Raw genomic sequence first — 25,571 nt, 5'->3', positions numbered from 1 at the left:
AGTGCTAAGTTGTTTAATAATTTCACTTACCTATTCTTTGAAATCCATAACCATTTATTTCCAGGGAAATATCAAATTGGAACTTCCTATAATTTCAAGATGAGGTTAAATTATAAGTATTGTGAGGTATGGCCCTTTCTAGGGAGAGAGAATAATACAAAAGAGAAGATCTCAGAGAGATTCTGGGTTCTAATCCCATGCCATAAACCACCTTCCTGACTTTGAATAATTCACTAAATATCTCTAAATATTTTCCTCATTTCTAAAATGAGAGAATTGAGTGACAGAGTGATATGGAAAGCAAACTGGGATAGAATCCCAGGTCTGTCTCTTACTATGATACTTAGCTCAAATTCTTAACCATTTTAACCTCAGTGTTCTTATTTTCAAAATAAAATTATTATCACTTCCTTCTTAGAGTCACTCTGGGATTTCAATGAAATAATATATGTAAGCACAGCATCACTTACATACTGAATGTTCCTAAAATGTTAGTTTCTTTCCCCTCCCACATTTTCTCAGGTGTCTTACAGCTTTATATAGTTATGAATCTAGATGATTTATTAAAAACAGAGTCTATTTCTCTAATCCAAGAGAGATGCCTACATAAGTTTCCACACTGCATCATTTCTACTGAGAGCTAAAAATTTCTTTTAGATGTCAACTTTTAGTCATAAATGATTTAGAAGTTAGGTAGGTGTGTTTCAATGCTTCTACATGTTAAATATTCAGTCCTCATTGGCAAGTAGTGAAAGTTTATGCAAGGAGAGGAAAAGCAAAATGATGTGCATATATCATTTATATTTTAAGCATCAGCAACTGCTCCAGTGAAATATTCACCCAGCAATAATATACAAGGGAAGTGTTCATGCACCGGGGCAACAATATGGAAATCAACATCTGTGGTTTAAAAAAAAAAATGTATGTGTCACTGCTTATAGCTGTGAAAATAATGGGCAACCATAATGGGGTGGTGTAATGAATATGTGTCAATGGCCAGAAGAAGGAAATGATAATCATAGTCAAATTGCTATTGGTGCCTTTGTTTTTGGCAGCAAAAATAAATATCTATTAATTATAGTAAAATGAAATGTGTTTGGATATAGTGCTAAGGAAACAGATCCAGTTAAATTATTATATAGGCCAATGATCAGAGATAAATGAGTATGTGCCAGGAAATCTCTGCTAAACTGTTTATGTAACAGAGCCATCAAATAAGTGATATGGTTCAATAGGTTCTGTGAAATTAAACACTGCATCATGGGAGCTGCAATGCATTACAATAAGAGTAATCAGCACTCTTGCTAGTAATCCAAATGTTGATCATTGGATAATTTCTCATCTATCACACGGGATGTTTCATCACAAGGATGAAAACCTTAGTAAAAGGTTTTCCACAGGATCCAATCCATTCACTTCTGCTGTTTGCCTTGAAAAGAATGCAGCATGCAGCATGGCATCATAGATAAGCCTGGGGGTTTTGAGTCAGGTGAAATTATGTTTCAAAAATTTCCTTTTGCTAGTCCAAAAGGTAAATTAATAAATTCATTCATTCATTCATTATTCTGAAGTATCAGAAGCCTATAATAAGGCGAGATTCAAGATTCCAGAAGTAAAAATAGGTTAACAAGAAGAAAGTGAAAATGGCTTCAGACAACTCACATTATCTTATAATAATTTGGGTATGTCCAACTATATATTTAAAAAAATTTTTTTATTAAGTGTTTTTATTTATTTTTGAAGGAGAGAGACAGAGCATGAGTGGGGGAGGAGCAGAGAGAGAGGGAGACACAGAATCCCAAGAAGGCTCCACGCTCTGAGCTGTCAGCACAGAGCCCAATGCAGGGCTGGAATCCACGAACTGTGAGATCATGACATGAGCGGAAGCCAGAGGCTCAACCCACTGAGCCACCCAGGCACCCCTATCTAACTATATTTTTAACATCTCCTCTTGGATATCTAGGAGGGATTTCATGATCAGCTTGTAAACACTTGAATACTAGATCTTCCCTACCTCCAAATTTGTTCCACTTACAGCTTCCTCCACATCAACCGATGTCCATTCTTTCTTTCCATTCCTCCTAATGGAAACCCTGAAGACATTCTTCTCATTTTGCTTTCCTTCATATGTCACAGCTAAACTATTAGAAAATAATGAGGCTTTACCTTCAAAATATATTGAGAATCCTAACACTCCTTACCATTTCCATTGCTACAACCCGGTCTGTCCCACTAACATTTCCTACCTGGATTATGCAGTGACCTTCTGCCTAGTCTACTGCATTTACTCTTGCCTCTATAAACTATGCTCTGCATAGCCGCCAGAGCAATCCTTTTACTACATGGCAGACCATGTCACTTCTCCTCTCAATACCTAGTAATGAACACCCGTTTACTAAGAAAAAAAGCCAAATTCATGAAAATAACCAATAGAAACAAACAGATGATTTGACTCTCCATTCCTGCTCTGACTTCACCTTCTATGCTCTACTACTCTCCTTCTGTCCCCTCCAATCCAGCCTCACTGTTCTCTCTGCTTTTCCTCAACAACCAAAGGCACTGTCCTTAGGACATTTAGCCTGGTCATGTTCTCTGTGCAATGCTTTTCCCCTAAATAGCCACACAAATAATTCCTTCACCTGCTTCAGAATTGCTCAATCTTCAGATTTTCTCTGATGTCTAAGCTACCATATATAAAACTGCAACCACTCCCACTATACTCTTGATCACCCTTACCTACTCTACTTTTTGTTTTTCCATAGCACTTTTTCTTTTCTAACAAACTATACAATTTATTTATTTATTATTTTTATTTCGTCTCCCCCCACCAACCACCTACCCTGCTAGAATGTAAACTGCAGAATGGCAGGAATTTCTTTTATAAAGTTTCTTTTTTATTTTGAGGGGTGGGAGGCAGAGAGAGAGAGAGGGAGAGACAGAGAAAATCCCAAGCAGGCTCTGCACTGTCACTGCAGAGCCAGACATGGGGCTGGAACTCACAAACCACAAGATCATGACCTGACCTGTAATCAAGAGTCCGATACTTAACCGACTGAGCCACCCAGACGCCCCAGAATGGCAAGAATCTTTATCTTTTTTGCTAATGGGTCCATTTTGAATGTCTACAAGAATCAACAAATGTTTAAGAACTCAACAAGTAAGTAGTAAATAAGTAACAAAGGTACAAATAAATATTCAAGAAACAAGTAATGAAATGGATGAAGAATTCCAGGTTTACTCAGAAACAAACACCAGACTAGCTTCAATGTATAATAGAAAACAGTGCAACAAAGTCATTCATTTCTGAAGAAAATGAACCTTGAATTCCATACCCAAATCATCCATCTATCAATAAGAGGTGAGGGTTAAATAAAGTCATTTTTAAACTTTTTATTTTAAAAATAACATCATACTTACAGAAACATAACCAAAAATAATTCAAGTAATTTTCACATACCCTTCATGCAGGTTTCCCAAATGTTAACACTTTATTAATGTCTCCCTCCTCTCTCTCTCTTTCCCTCTCTCTCCCCGCCTCTCCCCATCTTCCCTCCCTCTCTCTCCTATATATTATCTAGTTTTATCTACCAGAAAACAATAAGGCAAACATGGAGCTTTCAATTAATACAATGGAGAATCATTCTCATTAACTAAATTTATGATGTGTCTTCATGAGAATAGTTTTATTTGTTAGTAGCCATATAATTGTATTATAGTTGCATAATTGTAGTGTAGTCGTATAATTATATACTTGTATTTCTAGTCATATAATGTGAATATGTCTATACCCACTCTGAAGATATAAGTAAAGATAACAATGACTAACATAAATATCTTCTCAGTATTATACAGTAACTAGGTTTTTAGTATAACTTAAGAACACTGCTGCCTTTGCCAGGGAGCCCACTAGAATAGTATTCCAGAACCTCTTTTAAACACAAATAAGTTAGGTGGCTCAGTCAGTTAAGTGTGGGACTTCAGGTGAGGTCATGATCTCATGGTTCGTGGGTTTGAGCCCCACATAAGGCTTTGCACTGACAGCAGGCAGCCTGCTTCAGATTCTGTCTTCCTCTCTCTCTCTGCCCCTCACCCCCTCTCTCAAAAACAAACATTAAATTTTTTTTTTTAATTTTGAAACTTCATGTTTGTCAGTCACTGAAATAACAAAGTGCACATTATAGGTTAATGAAATTTAATATTCAAATTTAAAATGTTTATTCTATTTTCTTCTATCTCAATTTATAATGAGTTCAACTTTTTAAAAAAAAAGTTCAGCTTTCATCACATACTTTCTTAAATCATTGTGTGCAAGTTTGTCCCATTTATCCCAAATATAAAGTTAAGAGTAGCACTTTCACTATCAGTACCATTTGGGAAAATATTAGAAGAGGAGATAGTTAAGGAATATAAATAAAATAATTTTCATTTGTGTGTAATACTGTGTGGTTAAACGGTAATTTCACTGCTGCTGCATCCATCCACCTCCTCCAGAACTTGAGGTCAGTGGAGTTAGCAGAGAAGGAACGAAGCATGATTCATTTATTGACCATAGGAACATTCTTTAGATCTTTACTCATATATTATTTTCATATATGATATGGATCCTTCCTGGTCATTCTATCCAAAATTACCCAGACATTCCCTATGCCTTTCCTACCTCATTTTTTTTTTCTTAGCACTTATCATTGTTCTGCTTATTCAATTTTCTTATTGCTAGATTTTAGGTACAAAGCGGCTTTCCAAACCTTCAAAGGGGGTGCAATCTTTCCCTACTCATACCCAACAGCTGCCCTTACATCAGAGACAAGGGATAGCCAAGGAATTTATAGAAAAATACCTTCCATCTCCCAGAAGTCTGATTTTCCAAATACAACAAAGAGATCAAAGGCTTTGTTTTATATCCTAAGCACGAACATTAATATATAGACTAGCTCATCATCTTCTTAAATCACAGCACTATATATTATATTAGATATTTCTGTTGGCCCTTGTATTTCAATGTCTCAGCAACTCAAACCACATTTTTCAATCACTGCTTTGGTCCACTTCCAAATTCAATCGTCTTGACAACATTCATCATTTTCTGCAAGATGCCACCCTAAAGAAACTTAGGACCTTATTTATTTCAGTTCTCTGATCCCAGATGCTAACCTCCTCTATATAATTGCCAGTGTACTCCCTGTCATTCCACCCTAAAAAGGTAGACCAGATGCACAGTCATCATTCCTCAGATCTGTGCATCACATTTTGCTTTTCAAAGCACTTTCACTCTCAGTATCTCACTGGACTGTGTGAGATGGCTGAGAAAAAGTGCTATTCTGCCATTTTACAACCAAGGGAACTGAAGCCTATTTGCTCAGTGACTTAATGGCAAAGACTCTTTTAGTGTTCTCACTGCCTCATCATTTAGTCCTGATGCCAGCATGTTCACACGTTTTTGTTGTGGCCACTCTTGCAAAGTGTGCTAAAACTATCACTATTTTAAAGTTGTAATGTGCTTATATTCTTGACTTGGTTCAGTTAAAAATTCTCAACATAAGTTTTTTGAAGTTACAGCTTTTCTTGAGTTCAAAATACAGAAGATTTAAAGATATATTTCAAAATTAGCAGAAATTTTCTGACCCTCCTCCTGGCCAGCCATGTCTCATAGGTATGAGTTAAGATGTAGCAACTTGTAATCACACCTGCCAAGGATAGAAGATGCAGTCTGGGATTGGGGTAGAAAGGACGGTGGAGGTGGCAGTGTGGGTAAGAAGAATTAGACAAAAACCCCTAGTGAAAGCAAGCAGGGGAGATGACCATTCCATTATATAAGCAGGCAGTCTGGAGCAAGGTTACTAAGTCCAAACAGGGAAAGATATGAGGATATGCTAAGATGTGAGACTGTCAGAAAGTGACACGAAGAATAATTACAAAATTTCAGAATATGCAGTTACAGTATCATTTTGCATCATTCCGATGGCTAGAGGGTTTAAGGATAGTCTGGTAACCAAAGACAAAGTACCACAGATTTGGACTTGGGGATCTTTTGACTAGGGAACAAATTCTAGGAATTCTTTTAGTTCACAGTTTTAGCAAAGATATTGAAGGATATTTATGAATTCCAAGTGTTGTATTCGGTGAAATTAATTTGTTCTGAGAGGCAATATAAATCTGCGTTTTTAATTTATTCATTTTTGAGAGACAGAGTATGAATGGGGGAACGGCAGAGAGAGAGAGAGAGGGAGACACAGAATCCAAAGCAGGTTCTAGGCTCTGAGCTGTAAGCACAGAGCCCAATGCAGGGCTTGAATTCACGGACTGCAAGATCATGACCTGAGCTGAAGTCAGATGCTTAACCAACTGAGCCACCCAGGCAACCCTAAATCTGGGGTTTTTTTTTAAGAGTGTGGCCACTGTAAATACTAAAAAAAACAATTCATCCAATAAATGTTGGAAATAAATTATTCTTTATGAATGGCTTATATCTGACTAATTCTTAAGGAATGATTATTTTTATGTCTTTATTTCTGAATGTCTTATGTTTATTTGGGACCATGTGTAACTTTTTCAGATATACTAGATACAATGGTCATGTACCATGAGATTGAAAACTAATTACAACTGCATATTAATCAACTACTACTTTGATGTTGACAAATTTTTTACCTGTGATAATAGATGCAGCTTAAGAAAGAGAACATCCAGACAATGAAATATTATTCAGCACTAAAAAGAAATAAGTTGCCACATCCTGTATAGGCATAAAAGGTCCTTAGGTATACAATACCTAAGTAAAAGAGCTAATCTGTAAAGACTACATACTGTATGGCATTATGGATAAAGCAAAACTATAGAGACAATAAAAAGATCAATGGTTTCCAGGGTTATGCATTTTGAGGGATGAGTAGGCAGAGCACACAGGATTTTCAGAGCAGGGAAAATATTTGTATGGATGAATAATGGAACATGAATACATATAATGATGGATAGATGTCATTATGTACTTGTCCAAACCCACAAAATGTACACCAAGAGTGAACCCTAATGTAAACTATGAACTTTGGATGATTAGATGTATCAGTGTAGGTTCACAAATTGTAACAAATGTTGTGCTCTAATGAGGGATGTTGACAGTGGGGGAGGCTCTGCATGGTGGGGGCAGGGAGTATATAGGATATCTCTGTACCTTCTCTCTGTGTGTGTATGTATGCACATGTATACATATGTTATATATAAATATATATAAATATATATATATATATATATACATATATATATATATATATACTGTCTAATAAAATGAGTACCTTTCTTGTAAGCTTAAAATCTGCTTTATGAGTATTATACATTGACTTAGGTAACAGAGTAGGTTCCTTGTGAGTTGACACTGGTGAAGATAGAACAACTGAAAAGGAATGGGTAGAGGTCAGAGGCCTGAAAGAATGTGTGGATGCCAAAGGTACATTGAATGGTGGACTGAGGGCATTTATCAAATATACAAAGGCACCATGGGAACTGCAGGACTCTCAACACATAACAATTCCATCCAAACCACTGCACTAAGAGATCTGGCCAAACTCTAGCATGGCTCCTAGCAGCATGAAGCCATGTACCTAGGATGACTCCCTATTGACCACTGTCCACCATTAAAATGTCTGCCTGAGAAGCACAACACTGCCAGAAGAATTTCCTGCTTTTCTAGCCAACACCTGGCATAGGCTTCTAACCTCCCTTTCTTAGAGAATTTACTAAAAAGGACTTACATGTAATGTATCCCTTGAAACTCAGAAGTGTCTTCCTCAAGGATCTGAGAACTGTTACTCTAAAATGTAATCATGAGGCAGTACAGGGCCTCTGTCTCCCACTCTCTGTGGGAGTAACTTTAAATTTTAAATTTTAAATTGTAACTTTTAATTTTTCTGGCTCTGCTGAGTCCCCTGCTCTCCCCCCTCCCTCATTTTCTGCATCCCTATTGTCAGTATATTCTGATTAAAATCTGTTTTCAGTACTTTAACTAATTCCCAGCTATATGTACCTTTGACACCGTGTCTATAACACAGTAAGAACATAAGCTGGAGTCCAGGGACAAGTCCAAGATCAAATCTTGAGAGGCTGATCCAGGAATCAAACCAAGGACGTAGAATGTTCTGCAGTAGTCCAGAAGAATTTGTGCATTTCTTTGTAGCAGGACCTCATTTCTGAAGCCATTGAGGACCTCTATTGTTTTGGCAGTGCTATGAACTGAATTATGCACCCCCCCAAAATTCATATTTTGAAGTCATGACCACCTCCCCCATGTGATAATATTTGGAGATGGGAACTTAGGCTTAGCTGAGGTCATGAGAGGGGGCTTTCATGATGGAATTTGTGTCCTTATAAGAGACACCAGAGAGCTCCCTCTCCTTTCTCTCTCTCTCCAACATGTTAAAACACAGTGAGAAGGTGGCCTTCTGCTAAGAAGTAAAGCCTACCCTGGAGAACTGAATCAGCCAGTACCTCAGTCTTGGACTTCTAGTCTCTAGAATTGTGAAAAGTAAATTCCTGTCCTTTAACTCAAAAAGATACATGCACACCAGCCTGTTCAGCACTGCATTATTTGCAATAGCCAAGATATGGAAACAACCTGTGTTCATTAACGGATAAATGGATAAAGAAAATGTGGTCTATGTATACGATAGAATGTTATTCAGCCATAAAAAATAAATGAACTACTGCCATTAGCAACATGATGGATGGACCTTGAGGGCATTATGTTAAGTGAAATAAGTCAGAGAAAGACAAATACTGTGTGATCTCACTTATATACGGCAAACTTAAAACAACAAAACAAGCTCCTAGATGCAAAGAACAGATTGGTGATTGCCAGAGATGGGGGTTGGGCCAGTGGATGAGATGGGTGAAGGGAATCAAAGGTACAAACTTTTCCAGTTATAAAATAATCATGGTGCAAAGTGACTACAGTTAATAATACTATATTGCATGTTTGAAAGTTAAGAGAGTAGATCTTAAAAGTTCTTGTCACACACAAAAATTTTTTTTAACTATATATGGCTACAGATGTTAACTAGATATACACAAGTGTTGAATCATACTGTACACTTGCTGTACCCATGTTGTATGTCAATCCTGTTGTTTAAGCCACACAGTTTATATTTTGTTATGGCAGCCTAAGAAACAGGAAGAATTGTAGGCACATAGGACATTATCCAGATTTGTGAAAAGTATCCCAATAAAACAGTTCAAAATCTGCTTTCGGATAGGAATTTTATGTTCACAAATACTACAATGAAGTACTAAAAGGCTAATATAGATGTTTATATAAAGGCCCAAAGGAGGGACTATTTACATCCATGTAAAAAAGGAATAAGAAAATGGTCATACAGCAAGGAGTACGGTCTCTGCATGCTTTTGACTGTTCTAAAGGCCAGAAACTCTCCAGTTACTATGTTGTACACCTGAAACTAATGTAACATTGTGTGTCAAGTATACTTAAATTAAAAATTAATTAATTATTTAATTCAGGGAACTCTGAATGTGCAAAGTGTCCATTGAAAAATCTCCTGCTAACTTTTAGGGCATTCCCTTGTACGTTACTGAGTTCTTTTGTCTTTTTCGTTTTAAGATTTTTTTCTTATTACTATATTTTGCCAGTTTAATTACAAGATGGCTTGGTGTTGGCCTACTTTTGTTGATTTTGATGGGAGTTCTCTGTGCCTCTTGGACCTGAATGTCTGTTTCTTTCCTCAGATTAGGGAAGTTTTCAGCTATTATTTCTTCAAATACATTTTCTGTCCCCTTTTCTCTCTCTTTTTCTTCTGGAGCTCCTATAGTAAGAATATTATTACATTTGACAGAATCCCTGAGTTCCTTAAGTCTATTCTCATTTTGTGTAATCCTTTTTTCTCTCCTTTGTTCAGCTTGATTACTTTCCATTACTCTGTCTTCTAGGTTACCAACTCATTCCTCTGCTTCTTCCATCCTGCTATTCTTTCCATCAAGGCTGTTTCTCATTTTGTTTTTGAGCCCTTTATCTCTGCTATGTTATTCCTTATTTCTGTGTTAAGGGTCTAATTCATGTCTTCCACTCCTTTTTTCAAGTCCAGTGAATATGCTTATGATGATTTCTTTAAATTTTCTATCAGGCATGTTACTGTTTCATTTAGATCTCTGGCCATGACCTTTTCCTGTTCTTTCATTTGGTATAAATTTCTCTGTCTTCTCATTTCATCTGCCTCTCTGTGTCTGTCTCTGTGAGTTAAGAAAGTCAAATAAGTCTCCTGCTCTTAAAAGTAGTGACTATGAAGAGGAGATCCTGGAGTGCCCTGCAGTGCTGTGTCCCCTGTTCACCAGATCCTGGTACTTCAGGAGAGTATCCTATGTGTGTTGCTTATGCCTTGCTGTTGTGTCTAAGTGACTTGCAGTGCATTTGCCTGCACTGACTCTGCCTGACGCTGCCTGTTGTGGGTTGTTCTTGACTTCTGCACTATTAGTGGGACCTAGGCAGGCCAGCTCTGAGGACATGCCTGATGGGGAACTTGGGAATGGGGTGGCAGTGCTAGCAAAACATGTGTTGGACCTATGCCAGATCTCTGAAGCACTGCAGTGGCTGGGGACTGCACAAGGAGGCCAAGGGCAGGAGGCTAGGCATGGTGCATAAGGATGGCTGTGCTTGGCTGGGCCCAGCACATGATAGGGATTGGATGTGTACAGGTAGGTGTGGTGGGCATGGCATTCAAGACAGCAGCTGTGTACCTAGCACCTGAGTGCAGTGTGTGAGGCACAGCCTCAGGGTGCACAGCTGGGTAGGGCATACATGCAGCTTTAAAAAAATTTCTCTGAGCCCTGGACCAAGGGTACTAATGTCTATGTGGCCCTGTGTCTGCAGGTGGCTCTGTGTTTACGCTACAGGGCAAGGAAGAAAATGGCACCTGCCAGCTCCCTCATTTCACAGAAGTCCCCCAATACACTCTGAAATCAGTATGAACAGATCTGTCTCATGTTTGACCCCAGTGTTGTGTAAACTGCTGTTTTTATGTGACTTTCCAAGCAGGCTGCAGTCTCTTTAAGGGCAGCAACCCAGCTTTCACTTGCCCTCGCAGCTCACCCAGTGATGAGTCAGCTGACTTTTAAAGCTCCAGGTTCCAAGTACCACTGGTTTTATAACTCATGGAAGTCAGCCCCTGTGGGTTTTAAAACCAAACATTACAGGGATTAGTCTTCCCCCATGTAAGCTCCCTGGTACAAGGGCCCATTTCTCTGCCCTCTCTACAGGTGCCACTCCCTCTCTCTTGCAGGCAGCCTCCCTCCACTTTTCTGACCTTCCTAACTTTCAGATGCAGCTTCTTCTATTTAGTTGTGGAGTTTGTTCTGCCAGTCTCCTTATTGCTTTCCAGTTTATTGTCTTGGATGTAGACAATATCTAGTTGTAAACATGAGACAGGGTAGGCTCAGGGTCCACCTACTCTGCTGTCTTCCCAAGATCTTCCCAAATTAATTTCTCTTTAAAATTCATAATTATTACTCTACATACCCAGATAAGTCAGATGCCCTAAATAGTTAACTACATATTAGTTTTCTTTTTTTTGTACTGTATCAGTTTTATGTATTTATTGATCAAACATTTATTGTCTGTCTGCTATGTGTCAGTCACTGGATTAGTTTCATGTATAATTAATATCTTATAATATGTATATATATTCTGTTTGGCAAATTATCATAGCAATATACCTATTTCAAAATGTGTAGTCAATTAATGCACTGATTTTTAAATAAAATAATGAAAAAAATAACCCTTGAAAAGTTACACATGCACTTACCTTGGGATAATACAGTTTAAATTCACTGCCCAATTTTGGAGGTTCATTCTCATGTTGAATGTATTATTTTCTTACAAAAGAAAATATTATTCATCCAATACTTATCACATAATTGTTTAGTATTTGCTTGCTCCCAGTCCTCTTTTAGGCATTTGAAGATACAAAGATGAACAGATAATAGAGCTTACAATTTAGCAATAGAGAAATATAAGCAGCTAACCACAATTAAAAGTGATAAGAGCAATAATCAAGGACACAGTTAGCAAAGCTAATAAACTTTAAGCTTCAGGATCTCTCTCTTAGACAACTTTCCTCCAAGCCCTATGAGGAACCCTGAAACATGTCTTCAGTTTTGGTAAGTTATATGTTTCTAGGAATTTATCCATTTCTTCTAGGTTGTCCAGTTTGTTGGTATATAATTTTTCCTAATATTCTCTTACAGTCCTTTCTTTGTATTTCTGTGGTGTCAGTTGTCATTTCTCCTCTTTTATTTATGATTTTGAGTTCTCTCTCTCTCTCTCTCCCTCCCTCCCTCTCTCCATCTCTCTCTCTCTTTCTCCCTCTCTCTCTCTCTCTCTCTCTCTCTCTCTCATGAGTCTGGCTACAGGTTTATCAATTTTGTTGATCTTTTCAAACAATCAACTCCTGGTTTCATTGGTTCTAATGTTTTCTGAGTTTCTATACCATGTATTTCTCCTCTATTCTTCATTATTCCTTTCCTTCTGCTGTTTTAGGGTTTTATTCTTCTTTTTCTACTTCCTCTAGGCATAAGACTAGGTTGCTTATTTGATATTTTTCTTGTTTCTGAGGTAGGCCTTTATTATTATGAACTTTCCTCTTAGAACCACTTTTGAAATATTTGTGGACTGTTGTGTTTTCATTTTTGTTTGCTTCTTTGTACTTTTTGGTTTCTTCATTGATTTCTTGGCTGACCCATTCATTGTTGAGTAGCATGTTATTTAACCTCCATGTATTTGTGGTCTTTCAAGACTTTTCCCTGTGCATTTCCAGTTTCATAGTGTTGTGGTCTGAAAAGATTCACTGTATGACTTCAATCTTTATGAATTTGTTGAGGCCTGTTTTCTGGGTTAATATGTGATCTGTTCTGGAGAATGTTCCATTTGCACTTGGAAAGAATGTATGTTCTGCTGTTTTAGGATGAAATGTCCTGAATAGATCTGTTAGGTCCATCTATTCCAGTGTGTCATTCAAAGTCATTGTTTCCTTGTTGATTTTCTGTTTAGGTGATCTATTGACGTAAGGGGAATGTTAAAGTCCCCTACTATTATTGTATCATTTTGATTAGTTCCTTTATGGTTGTTATTAACTGTTTTAGATATTTTGGTGCTATCATGTTGGATGCATAAATATTTACAATTGTTATGCTTTCTAGTGGGATTGTCCTGATTATTATACAGTGCCCTTCTTTGTTTCTCATTACAGTCTTTGTGTCTATTTTGTCCAATAAAAATATTGCTACCATGGCTCTCTTTTGACATTCATTTGAATAATAAGTGTTTCTCCACATTCTCACTTTCAATCTGGAGGTGTCTTTAGGTCTGAAATGTGTCTCTTGTGGGTAGCATTATAGATGGGTCTTGTTTTTTCATCCATTCCATCACTCTATGCCTTTTCATTGGAGCATTTAGTGCATTGACATTCAAAGAAGTTATCAATAAGTATGTATTTATTTCCATTTTGTTACTTGTTTTGTGGTTGTTTTTTGTAGTTCTCTGATCCTTTTCTCTCTGCCCTTTCATGATTTGTTGGCTTTCTTTAGTGATATACACAGATTTCTTCCTTTCTAAATCTATTGGTTTAGAAAAAAATAGATTTTATTTTTTGTATATCTACTACTGATTTTTGATTTGTGATTACCATTAGGTTTGTATATGACATCTTCGGCATATAGCAATCTATATTAAGATGATGGTTACTTAAATTTGAACTCATTTTTTACTCTTCTCCTCCATGCCCCATGTTTTAGGTATATGATATATACCCAAAATCCTTCCTCTTACATCCTTCTATCTTTGTGAGACTATAATGCTAAAGGAGATAAGCCAATGAAAGGAAGACAAGTATATGATTTCATTTATATGTGGAATTTAAGAAACAGAATAAATAAAGAGAAAAAAGAGACAAACAAAAAAATGGACTCAACGATAGAGAATAAACTGATGATCGCTTCTCGGCCTTTTGGCTAAGATCAAGTGTAGAATAAACTGATGGTTACCAGAGGTGGGGGATGGGAGAAAATAAGAGAAAAAAAAAAAAAGGTCTTCACATGGTCATATGTTTTCGCAAACTTTGTGAAAAAAGTAAGATATTTAACTACAAAGTTTAAAATCTTTGTATCCTTTTATTCCAATTTCTCCATTATATTTCCCTTGTACAAGGTATCTTGAGTGACCAAAGGCATTTTGGAGACATATCAAAGGACTTATTGAGTTGGGAATACATTTAGTTTCAGCTTAGTAGGATGGATTTATGAAGTTCATGATCATTTCTATTAATAGATTGTTAGCCTTCTCATTGTAAAAAATATTTCCTAGGTACACTCCTACCATCCACTGTGGCAGGAACAGAGGTGGCACTATGATATGAATATGTCTTATAATGCCTGGAACCAGAAGTGAGAGGAAAGTAGAGGAGACAAAAGTCTGAATATATGGAGTCAGAAGTTAGTGGAAAATTCTTCCCATCATCAGACATGTATTATTGTAAGCAGAATATTCAATTTTCATTAATACCTAGTAAAAATGAAAGTTCTCACTTGTCACAATTATACTTAATTATGCAACAAGTACAGTTATAAGTGTTCCATATTTTTTATTTTTTATAGAAATAAATGTAATAGACATTATATCAGAATTCCTATGCTTAAACAGTAAAAATTCATAGTAATTACAATAAATCATAAGCATGTCTCTCACAGCTCATTTATGAAAAAAGTGATACATGTTTTACCAAATTTGAAGATCCTAAAATATCCTAAATTTTACTAATTAAAATATACAAATTACAAATTAATATACAAATTATAAATAACAACTGGTGAAGTGGAAACGTCAAAATGATGAATAAAAAATAAATTTTGATAAGCAATACCATAGGCAAGTTTGAAATATGCTTCTATTCTCTATAGGAAAATAATATTATAAGTTTTGGGCCCTTCTTAATAGAAGTTATTAGTGACCATTAGCCAATAAAATAGGGGAGAAAGTATTACAGAAGTATGTTAGGTCATAATTAAATAAAATATTATGTAATATTTTATGATTTTGTTATATACTCAGTTATTTTCCACTTTTTAAAGTTGTGATTTACTGTAACTTCTAAATTCTAAAGAAATGTTCACTTTTTGTTTAATTCTGTATTGGTAACTTTATATTCTTTACAGTTAAAGACAGGCTCCCAAATTATAAATTCTTTAGGCCATGCAAAACTGGATCTACTATAACAGTTGTTTCTTTTGTCCAAATTTTCTTCTCCTATAAGATAGCAAAGGTCAGTGCCCATTGAGGAAGTGGTCCCCACAGGCCAAAGCTGGTTGGTTAAAAAAGAAACAATTAAAAAAAGGCATTAAGTGAGATCTGAGCTGGGGAAGGGAACCCAACTGTGCAGACAGCCCAAGGAAGTTTTTACAAATGATGTAGAAACTAAAGTTTTTCAGTCTGGGGTATCAGAGTAGCAGCACAGAGTCAACTGAGTAAGATGAGGGTGGTCTTTGGTGAATGTCTGGAGCCACTGTTGTGGTGTAAGAAAGGGATGGCTACAGAATGATACTGACAAAATCATTCCAGTGTATATTCTTATATATCAATTTGCACAATATAAGTCAGTGGCCAGTACTTGCAGATTTGTATGGAATTGAAAGTATCAGAAAAGATTTAGAGGAAGGGTAAACATGAACTGGTAGAAAGGATAAAAATATTTTTTTAATGTATTGGTAAATATCAGTTTGAATATCTAAGGTACTCTATCTAATCTAACTCTGCAGTAATTGAAAACTAATCTAAACCATTGTTTGTAACATTTTATTTTATTGTATTGTATTTAGAAAGAGAAGGAGAGAGCATGAGTAGGGGAGGGGAGGAGGTGAGTGAGAGAGAGAGAGAGAGAGAGAGAGTATTAAATAAGCTCCACACTCAGTGCAGAGCCTTACATGGGGTTCGATCCCAATGACCTGAGTTGAAATCAAGAGTAGGAGACTCAACCAACTGAGACACCCAAGCACCCCAAACCACTGTTTCTAAAACTGAGACTCCTGATGTAACAGGAGTTCCTAAGTTCTCAAATCTCCGGAAAACTAGTCTAAACTTAGTGGTAAAAATCTCTGAAAAATAGTCCATAACTTATATTGCATATTTATGATTGCATGCACACAATAATTTCTATCTTTGCAAATATATTTAAAAGGAATGTCTTATATTCTAAATAAATTTCCATTTTCCCTATGTAATTACCTAGCATATTCTTTTTTTATTTTTTAATTTTAATTCCAGCTAATTAACATACAGTGTTACATTTATTTCAGGTGTACAGTATAGTGATTCAACAATTACATACATCACCTGTACTCATCACGACAAGTGCACTCCTTAATATCTATCACCTATTTCACCCATCCACTCAACCCCCTCACTTCTGATAACCATCAGTTTGTTCTTTTGTTCTTGACTGTTTCTTGATTTGTTTTCTTCTTGGTCTCTCCTTTTTGCCCTTTGCTCATTTTTTTTTTTTTTTTTTTTTTTTGTTTCTTAAATTCCACACATGAGGGAGTGCCTGGATGTCTCAGTCGGTTAAGTGCTTGTTTCTTGATTTTGGCTCAGGTCATGATCTCACTGACCATGAAGAGCCTGCTTGGGTTTCTCCCTCTCTCCCTCTCTCTCTGCACTTCTCCTGCTCATGTTCTCTCTGCCTCTCTCAAAATAAATAAATGTTAAAAAAAAATTCCACATATAAGTGAAATCATATGGTATTTGTCTTTCTCTGGCTTATTTTATTTAGCATTATGCTCTCTAGCTCCCTCCATGTTGTTTCAAATAGCAAGATTCACTTTTTATGGCTGAATAATATTCCATTGTGTGTGTGTCTATCTATATATACACACACACACATATATATATATATACATATATATATATATATATATATATATATATATACACATGTATATGTATATATATATACACCACATCTATATCCATTCATCAATCTATGGACACTTGGGCTGCTTCCATATCTTGGCTATTATAGATACTACTGCTAGAAACATAGGGGTGCATGTATCCCACTGAATTAATATTCCTTCATTCTTTGGGTAAATACCCAGCACTGTGATTGATGGATTATAGGGTAGTTCTATTTTTAACTTTTTGAGGAACCTGCATACTGTTTTCCACAGTAGCTGCACCAGTTTGCATTCCCATTAACAGTGCCCAAGGGTTCCTTTTTGTCCACATCCTCGGCAACACCTATTGTTTCTTGTGCTATTAATTTTTACCATTCTGACAAGTGTGAAGTGATATCTCATTGTAGTTTTGATTTGCATTTCCCTGATGGTAAGTGATGATGAACATCTTTTTATGGGCCTATTGTCCATCTAGATTTGTCCTTTGGAGAAATGTCTAATCATGTCTACTGCCAATTTTTTAATTGGATTATTTGTTTTTTAGGTGTTAAGTTGTAGAAGTTCTTTGTGTATTTAGACACTAACACTTGATTGGATATGTCATTTGCAAATATCTTCTTCCATTCTTTAGGTTGCCTTTTAGTTTTGTTGATTGTTTCCTTTGCTGTGTAGAATTTTATTTTGATGTACCTGAATAGTTTATTTTTGCTTTCATTTCCCTTGCCTCAGGAGACATATCTTTAAAAAATGTGGGTATGGCTAATATGAAAGAGGTTATTTCTTATGTTCTCTTCTAGGATTTTTAAGGTTTATGTCTCAAATTTAGGTCTCTAATCCATTTTGAATTTATTTTTGTGTATGATCTAAGAAAGTGGTCCAGTTTCATTTTTTTTGCACGTTGCTGTCCAGTTTTCCCAGCCCCATTTGTTGAAGAGACTGTATTTTTCCCATTGGATATTCTTTCCTCCTTTGTCAAAGACTGACCATATAGTTGTGGGTTCATTTCTAGGTTTTCTATTTTGCTCTATTGGTCTACGTGTTGATTTTTGTGCCAGTACCATACTATTTTGATCACTTCAGCTTTGTAATATAACTTAAAGTTGGGAATTGTGATGCCTCCAACTTTGCTTTTCTTTTTCAAGGTTGCTTTGGTTATTTAGGGTATTTTGTGGTTCCATACAAATTTTAGGAACGTTTGTTCTAGCTCTGTGAAAAATGCTGTTGGTATTTGATAGGGATTACACTAAATCTATAGATTGTTTTGGGTATAGACATTTTAACAATATTTGTTTTTCCGATCCATGAGCATGGAATGTCTTACCTTTTTTGTGTGTCATCTTCAATTTTCTTCATCAGTATTTTACGATTTTCACATACAAGTCATTCACCTCTTTGGTTAGGTTTACTCTAGCTATCTTACTGTTTTTGGTACGACTGTAAGTAGGATTGATTCCTTAATTTCTCCTACTGCTACTTCATTATTAGTGTATAGAAATGCAACAGATTTCTCTACATTGATTTTGGTACCCTTCAACTTTACTGAACTTGTGTATCAGTTGTAGCAGTTTTCTGAAGTCTTTCAGGTTTGTTATTGTCAGTATCATGTCATCGGCAAAGAGTGAAAATTTTACTTCTTCCTTAGTGATTTGGATGCCTTTTATTCCTTTCTGTTGTCTGATTCCTGTGGCTAGGTCTTCCAGTACCTAAGTTGAATGAAAGTGGTGAGAGTTGACATTCTTGTATTGTTCCTGACCTCAGGGGAAAAGCTCTCAGTTTTTCCCATTGAGGATGATAATAGCTCTGGATTTTTCATAGATGGCCTTTATCGTGCTGAGGTATGTTCCCTCTAAACTTACTTTGTTGAGGGTTTTTTATCTTGAATTGGTGTTGCACTTTGTCAAATGTTTTTTTCTGTGTCTATTGAAATGATCATATGGTTCTTATCCTTTCTCTTATTGATGTGATGCATCACACTGATTTGTGAATATCGAACCAAACTTGCAACTCAAGAATAAATCCCACTTGATCATGGTGAATGATTTTTTTAATACATTGATGGATTTGGTTTGCTAGTATTTTGTTGAGGATTTTTGCATCTATGTTCATCAGGTATTTTGGCCTACAGTTCTCTTTTTTAGTGGTATCTTTATCCAATTTTGGTATTAGGATAATGGTGTCCTCATGGAATGAATTTGGAAGTTTTCTTCCTTTTCTATTATTTTAAATCATTTTAGAAGAATACATACTAATTCTTTAAATGTTTGGTGGAATTTGCATGTGAAGCCATCTGGTCATGAACTTTTGTTTGTTGGGAATTTTTTGATACTGATTCAATTTCTTTGCTGATTATCAGTTTGTCCAAATATTACAATTATTGGTTGTATTGTTTGTTTTTTTTCCAAAGAACCAATTCCTGGTTTCATTGATTTGTCCTTTTTTTTTTTTTTTAATTTGTATGTCATTGATCTTTGGTCTACTCTTTATTATTTTGCTCCTTCTGCTGGTTTTAGCTTTGTTTGTTGTTCTTTTTCTAACTCCTTTAGGTGTAAGGTAAGGTTGTTTATTTGAGATTTTTCTTGCTTCTTGAGGCCTAGCATATTCTTGGTTTATTCAAAACCTTAGCTTTCTATCATCTACTATGAAACATACAAACATAAAATATTCTTACATTAGTTAATGTTTCTCTGACATATATTTTTTTTAGCACTGAAATTATAAAGTTCCTGACCAGTAACCTCAGCAGCATTGCTGAGCTAAAAAGTTCAAAGAGCCAAAGATGAAAGCAAATTCACACGTATTTGCAGCTTAACTCAGCACTAAAGGTGGACACAAAACTTGGGTATTGTCCAACTCAGTGATCATGGATTAAGAACTGTCTCAGAAGAATGAAAATATGGAAAATAGAGTAACTTATTTTTAAAATCTGAGAGAAATGGTACAATATGCATAGTTATGAAAGTAAAAATTAAAGAGGTGGTTGACCCAAATATTCCACTTCTAGGAATTAATTAAGGAAATAATTACATATGTGGCAAAACAAAATTAATATACATATGACATTTTGAGGATGAATTACTTATATAGTGAAATACTATAAATGAATTCAATGTAAAAACAAGAAACTATTGTTAATGTCCATCCAGAGATGACAAAAACAAACAAACAAAAACAAGAAACTGTTAATTAAAATAAGGTACATAGTACCATGATTATCGTTAATTCACTAAAAATCATACGGGCAACAATATTTATTAAAATGGAAAATTATCAAAAAAAGGAAAATTATCTATATTACTAAGTTAACAGTATTACATGATACAATTTTGTAATAAATGTGTGCATAGGTTTACATAGGAAAATATTAGAAAAACACTCTATAAAAAGTCAAGTCTACAAAATGCCATTACGTTGTTTAATGGCATTATTAATGATTTGCTCTTTCATTCTGTTTTTAATTTAGGCACATTTATATATTCTAAGCTTTCTTTTTTTATTTTTTTTTTTAATTTTTTTTTTTCAACGTTTTTTATTTATTTTTGGGACAGAGGGAGACAGAGCATGAACGGGGGAGGGGCAGAGAGAGAGGGAGACACAGAATCGGAAACAGGCTCCAGGCTCCGAGCCATCAGTCCAGAGCCTGACGCGGGGCTCGAACTCACGGACCGCGAGATCGTGACCTGGCTGAAGTCGGATGCTCAACTGACTGCGCCACCCAGGCGCCCCTCTTTTTTTATTTTTTTAAATTTTTTAACGTTTATTTATTTTTGAGACAGAGAGAGATAGAGCATGAATGGGGTGGGTCAGACAGAGAGGGAGACACAGAATCTGAAACAGGCTCCAGGCTCTGAGCGGTCAGCACAGAGCCCCACGCGGGGCTCGAACCCATGAACTGCGAGATCGTGACCTGAGCTGAAGTTGGATGCTTAGCCAACTGAGCCACCCAGGCGTCCCATATATTCTAAGCTTTCAAAATTAAACATATATTATTTTCTTATTAGAAAAAAGTTATAAAAGGAAAATAGGAAGAAAGTCATCAAATTATAGTTGAAAAGTTGAAAATATTTAAGTCTAGCTCTTGCCTACATGATTTCACAAGAATCTTGGCACAGGTTACTGTTGAGGAAATTTTTTCCTCCAACATCAGTCATTTATGTTTCTAATAATTATAGTTGCTTCTGTGCAATTATTTAGTGAATCTTAAATAATTTTATAAAAATTGAATGAAAATAAAACTAAAATTATATTAAATAACCACTTTTTGCACAAATAATCCATTATAGTCATTAAATATCTGAAATACATTTTCTATAACAAAGTAAAATTGACAGTATATCCTTTTGTGGGCTTATAATTAAAATGACTCCTATTTAACTCAATTACTATCACACTATTATAAGTATTTTAGTTTCTTTTTTTTTAATGTTTATATATTTATTTTTGAGAGAGAGAGCACAAGTGGGGCAGAGGCAAAGCGAGACGGAGACACAGAATCTGAACCAGGCTCCAGGCTCTGAGCAGTCAGCACAATGCCCGCCATGGGGCTGGAACTTACAAACTTTGAGATCATGACCTGAGCCAAAGTCCAATGCTCAACTGACTGAGTTACCCAGGCTCCCAGTATTTTGGTTTCTAATGTTTGCCAGTATTTTTATTCTACTTTGATGTTTGCAATTAACTTTAATTTATAGAAAGGAAATTATACACACAAATAAACACACATGTGGACATTAATACCCACATTCATATACACGTAAATAATTATGTATAAACTGTATTAAAGAATGCCATATAGGGGCACCTGGGTGGCTCAGTCAGTTAAGTATCCACTTCGGCTAGGTCATGATCTCATGGTTGCTGGGTTCGAGCCCTGCATGGGGCTCTGTGCTGACAACTCAGAGCCTGGAACCTGCTTAGGATTCTGTGTCTCTGCCTCTCTCTGTCCCTCCCCCACTCACACTCTGTTTCTCTCTCTCAAAAATAAGTAAAAATTTAAAAAATTATAAAAAAGAATGCCATATATTCCTTAAAATGTTTAAACGTTTAAATTAATTTTACTTAAAATTCCAAATATCTAATTTTCAAAGAACTCAGTGAAAAATCAAAGTTTTAACTCTTTTAGAAGCACTTCATGATTGCCACTCAGTTATTTTGTTACATCTTTTACTACTCTGCACCCCTGGTAACACAAGGCAATCTAAATAGATCTAAGTACATCTGAAGAGCAATATAAAAAACTCAGGATGCAAACATATCTCTTACACTTCTAAATTTGTAAATGACTTCTAACTATCCATATGATCTTTGGTTAAATTTAAAATTATATTTGTTCATGGCTAGAATTAGAAAGAAAGAAAGAAATACAAACAGAGAAAATATAAAGAAACAAGACAGAAAGGGTGGGTGGGGGGAGGAAGGAAGGAAGGAAGGAAGGAAGGAAGGAAGGAAGGAAGGAAGGAAGGAAGGAAAAGGAAAGGAAGAAGGGAATTAGGAAAGGAAGTAAGGGGAGAGAGAGAGAAAGAGAAAGGGAAGAAGGAAGAGAGAAAGAAAGAGAAAAAGAAAAAAAGTTATCCCTTTAAAACCAGGTAACCTGGAAATCTGATCAAGCTATGCTATAACCGTGGTCAGTGGTGATCAAAAGAGGTACAAAGAATTTTCAGGAACATTATCAGCATCTTTAGCTAAAAACGACTAGATAAGGAAGGTGCTTTACACCCTTTGGCTATTTTTAAAAATTAAAGCCTTAATAGAAAATCTAGTGGATTATTTTTTTCTTCTTTTGCACATGTGTGTTTGGGTTTATTTCTTTTATTTTATTTTTTTCTTTTTGGGTTCTGGTGCATTATTTACATTAATACATCTAATACTATTATTTGCAATACTCCTGCAGCATATTAAAATATAGTCAGAAACATAAGTGTAAGTTTAATCCCCCTTATCTATTTCACCCATTCTCCTACCTACCTGCCCTCTATCAACTGCCAATTTGTTCTCTCTGTTTGAGTCTGGTTTTGCTTATTTGTTTGTGTCTTTTTTTATTTGTTTTGTTTCATAAATTCTACATACGAGTGAAATCATGTGGAATTTGTCTTTCTCTGATTGACTTATTTCACTTAGCATTATACTCTCCAGATTCATCCATGTCATTGCAAATGGCAAGATCTCACACTTTTTTACAGCTGAGTAATATTCCGGTGTGTGTGTGTGTGTGTGTGTGTGTGTATGTATCACATCTTCTTTATCTATTCACCCATGGATAGACACCTGGGTTGTTTCCATATCTTGTCTATTGCAAATAATGCTGTGTTGAACATGTGTCTTTTTCAGTTGGTTAAAGGATAGGAATTTCTTTTTCACAATTCTGGAGTCTGAGAAGTCCAAGATCAAAGTACTTACTGGATGATTCAGTTCTCCAGGGTAGAGAACTTACTTCTTGGCTGATGGCCACCTTCTCATTTTCTCCTAACATGGTGGAGAGAGAGAGAGAGGAGAAAGAGCTCTCCAGTGTCTCTTATAAGGACAGTAATCTTATCATGAAGGCCTCCCTCTCATGACCTCAACCAAACCTAATTACTTTTCAAAGACTCCATCTCCAAATAACATTACACGGGGCAGGTGGGGGTTCATGGCTATAAAATATGAATTTTGGAGGGGATGTAATTCAGTCCATAGCAATGCCTAAAATGACAGAGTTCTCAATGGGTTAAGAAATGAAGTTTTGCTACAAGGTAATATGAAAATTCATCTGGACTATTTCAGAATATTCTAGTTCCTTGGTGTGATTCCTGGCTCAGCCTCTCAAGATTTGATCTTGGATTGTCCCTGATTCCAGCTTGTGTTCTAACTGTGTTGTGGAATTGTAAATAATGTTGCAATAAACATAGAGGCGCATATATCAGTGCAATAGTATGTGAAGCCTAAAAACTGCACACAATTAGGAATACTCTCTGTGACACTGTCTATAATAACCAAAACACTTGAACCATCAGAACATTATGCAATCATGTTCTTTTTAACATAGAATGCCACCTTATATTATTAAATGGAGATATTGGTTAAAAAAAAAAAGAAAACAGAGATGGTAAGAAAATCTACATTCATATAAGCTACCTAATATGAAATAATTTATAATTACCTGAATAAGTATGCTATACTTATGCAACATAACTCCAAATTCTTAAGGTGATTAAATAGACCAAAAAAAAAAAAAAGCATGACAATAAATTACTTAGGCTGAAATAAAAAATGGAAATAAGTACATGTGAGCTAAATTTTAAAAAATGAAAGAGCAAAAACAGGGAAGAAAGGAATAAAATGATGTCAGCCTTTATTGATGTAAGATAAAGATTGATGCATGCTATATACAGTGAATGAGTAATTTTATTATGCTTAATGATACAAAAAGTGGATCCTGAGCCATCCAGACACATTTACTTAGTTCTGGGAACCAAAAATCATCACTGCTATGAAAATAGCCATGAGGTAAAAATCACATCCCATTTATTGGCATACAAATGTGTACATCAAGCCTAAGAGGGCTAATATTTCTTGGTCAAATGAAATCTGTTCAAAATAATGTAGAGGGAGTTAGAAGTGCATGCTCCTAAATAGAAGTGTATGGAGAAAGAAAACATGATACAGCTATTTATAAGAAGCAAAATAGCAGACATTTGGAAATCGGTGTTAGATTTTTATATTTGGAGGATTTCTGCAACTAGATAAACTAGACAAGCACAATACAGATGTGTCTGTGAGAAATGTTATTTACAATTCAACAGATTTTCCATTGACAAAAATGTGATTAGAATTTTTAAATAATGCATTAAAGCTTTTTATAAGGCTAAAGATGAGAAGGATGAAGGAACTTGCTATTTTGTATATGCTGTACTGAGAAATTATAATGGAAATATTTAGGCAATAACGACCTATATCTATTTGTACAGCAATGAGGTAGTAGATGAACTGATGTCATCCTATTTTGCACAATGACTCTTTCAAAGCTTTGGTTGAGTTTGCTACCTTCCCAGGAAAAGAACACTTCCAGAAGATTAAAACAACTACAATATTGTAGAGGATTTAAGTTTATAAACTGTGTTGATATATAATACTATTTGAAGAGTTATACAAATGAGGGAATGGAGGTTTGTAGAGGTTAAGAAATTTACCAAAGTTCACAAGATAATATATTACAAAGTCAGGATTCAAATGAAGTTTTGAATAGTTAGAATCTGGCTCTGTAGAAAATCTCACATATGCCTTTTCGTCTGAGGACCCAGGAACTGATACTGTGGTGGTCTTGCAAACAGTTTCAATTTTATTTTAAGTTTATTCATTTTTGAGAGAGAGAGAGAGACAGCGTGAGCAGGGGAAGGGCAGAGAGAGAAGGGAGACACAGAATCCGAAGCAGGCTCCAGGCTCTGACCTGTCAGCACAGAGCCCTACACGGGGCTCAAGCTCACGAACCGCGAGATCATGACCTGAGCTGAAATCGGACACTTAACTGACTGAGCCACCCAGGTGCCCCAAAACAGTTTCAAGAGAGGGTTTCACCTGCATTTGTCATATTACCAAAGGATTAGTTTTCTCCTTTTAAAAAAACATGTATCAAAGGAACAAATTTAGAGCAATATGCAATGTAT

General features: G+C 35.6%; 1 protein-coding gene and 1 pseudogene across 1 annotated transcript in view; one reads left to right on the top strand and one right to left on the bottom strand.

Moving 5' to 3' along the window:
* The window catches only part of LOC122231478, a 520,961-nt gene that overhangs the window by 139,086 nt on the left and 356,304 nt on the right, over nucleotides 1–25,571 (bottom strand). The gene's annotated exons all lie outside the window — the stretch shown is intronic.
* LOC122231645 lies at nucleotides 13,982–14,161 on the top strand (annotated as a pseudogene).

Source organism: Panthera tigris, chromosome D1 (assembly GCF_018350195.1).
Source record: "Panthera tigris isolate Pti1 chromosome D1, P.tigris_Pti1_mat1.1, whole genome shotgun sequence".
Classification (NCBI taxonomy): Eukaryota; Metazoa; Chordata; class Mammalia; order Carnivora; family Felidae; genus Panthera; species Panthera tigris.
Note: the sequence above shows the minus strand (reverse complement) of the source record. Positions and strands in the feature narration are given on the sequence as shown.